Raw genomic sequence first — 2,484 nt, forward strand, 5'->3', positions numbered from 1 at the left:
TATGGGGGAGATTGAGTGCGATGAAAAGTGGGTGGGTGACCTGTGAACCAGTTGCGGACCACAGCAGCCCGGTGGAAACTAACATTGTCCCAGATGATAACGTACCTGGGCTGCTCTTGCCCCTGGTCATTAAGGATTAGCACTACATCTGCTTCAAGCTCCATGACTCTCTGAAAGACACAAGACAAAACAATGTAGCACAGTATTAAAAGACAGGGATCAGTCAATATGATGTAGCACCATACACTTCCAGGTCCAGTACCAATGATACGATAGTATAGCTTATAGCTTATATTCATATCTCAGGTGTTTTACACGGTCTGAGTTTCTTTTGAAAATAACTCTGTACAGCTGCTTCATCCTAATTCTATTGCGTTTCAGTAGACGAGACAGTGCAGAGAGACTCACTCTGTTGACGTTTTGGAATATGGTGTTATCTACCATTATGTGGTCCTGCAGTTCTCTGAGTCTGATGCAGTTATTTGCAASGAACAGTCKACCTCTTCCACCAGATACTGGTTTTCTTGCAGTTCTGTAAAAACATTTGAGTGGTTTTAGTGATAGATCCTTCTCATTATGAAAGTACAGTACATATTACTGTACCAGTAAGACTACAGCACAGTTACTTACCGGTTCTCATTTCAACATATCTGGATGATACCTGCAACAGTATAGCGACTCAGATTTGGATGAACCCGTTGCCCAGCCTCCCTCATGCTCATCCCATGGCTGACAACATGATTTCATCAGTTATTGTGTTCCTGACTCCCCTTCCTCTTCCCCTTCCCCGTCCTCTCCTTCTCCCCGTCTTATTTCACCTCTTCCTCCTCCTCTTACTTCTTCACCTCCTCGTCCTCCTCTGTTCTCACCCCTCTTACTCTCTGTCCAATATTGGCCTCCATTGTTGTCCAAACCAAATGTTTACCTGTGGCCTATTTATAGTGCTCAAGCTCTGATTTGTAAGTTAACTCATTATCTAAAAGTGTTTTCACATGTGTCAATGTGGAAAGGCAATTGGAGAAATAGTGTAGCAATGTAGAGACCAATGTTTACAGTTTTGCTAGAAGTGTGTTATTAAATTACAAACTGAGTATAAAGCAGTGAGTTGTGTTTATAGTTTTGCAACAAGTGTGTTATAAAATGACAAACTCAGTGTAAAGCAGAGAAAGTGCATTCAGTTTGGCATACTTGGTAAATTCATTGCTATAAGGTGTTTATGGTTTCAGAGATAGTGTTTCAAGAATAATGTTAGGATTTAAGCTTCAGAAAAAACTGTATCACACATTGGAGTGTGAAAGGGCTCTAGTCTAGAGCCAAGAGACAGTTTGAAGTTTTGGCCACCACATGGCTTATGGGCAACAACCCAGATCAACATGCAAAGAAAGGAGAGGGGATTGAGAAAAGAAGTATTGATTATGGTAAAGGGCGCATACCCACTAATGACGGAGGAGGATAAACACTGTGTCCGTCGGAGCTTTAACGTTGTTTTATATCATGGATATCATTTACACAAATACTGCATTTTCTGCATTTCATGTTTACTTTGTGAATTTGCTAATGTAATGACAGAATAAAAACTGCTAAAAATGGATACACTTGTGGTGTTTTTTATTCAAGAAACGACAGTTTTGTAACTGTTTGTAGAGTAAATTTGAAAATGCATGTACTTTCTTATTAAAGTATATATCATTTCCGACTTTTCGTACCAACTGGCAGGAAATGGTCACTAAAGGTGCAACAAAAGACAAAACATAATAGGGAGTTTTGTTTTAATGGATTGCAATAGTCAAAGAAAGGCTACAGGGCTGTTTGGAGAGGACATCCCAATCACCATTCTACATATTTTAACCCCCCCCCCCCTCCCCCCATTTCATCAACTTTCTTGCTTAACAACTCGAAATAAATACAAAATCCCCAGAACATATAGAAGATCAAAATACGTTTGGTTGGTTAGCGTAGGTGTTTTTTAAACATTGCATTAGGGTCCATAATATTATCGACACACTACTTATCCGTTTCTACTTGTCAGATTTGAAAAACAGCAAAACAGTGATGGAAAAAATCATACAGGTGTTAGCAAATCAAGAGTGGTGTGAGGAGATATTTCAGTATGTGGAGTCTTAAAATGTTAGACATGTTATGTCTACGAATGATTACATTATATCACTGATGTACAGATATTATCTCTAATAAACTGTTGACTCGTTCTCTTCTTAGAGGATACAACCAACTTAAGAGTACATCACTAATACTTGACTGAGATGAGATTGGTACTTTATTAACACTCAAGGGAAATTTAGGTTTGGATTGTATCTCTTCTCAATAGTGGTAGGAATCAGCCAGTGACCCCTATAGATAACAGACAGAAACAAAAATAGTATATTCTCGTCAACCAATACAATATGAACTTTCTAGTACAACTTTGAATACAGTCATTCCCATTTGCTGAGGCAGTTGATATAGACAAAAGTTTAGTTGAGTCAA

The sequence above is a fragment of the Salvelinus sp. IW2-2015 genome, unplaced genomic scaffold, assembly GCF_002910315.2.
Source record: "Salvelinus sp. IW2-2015 unplaced genomic scaffold, ASM291031v2 Un_scaffold963, whole genome shotgun sequence".
Lineage (NCBI taxonomy): Eukaryota > Metazoa > Chordata > Actinopteri > Salmoniformes > Salmonidae > Salvelinus > Salvelinus sp. IW2-2015.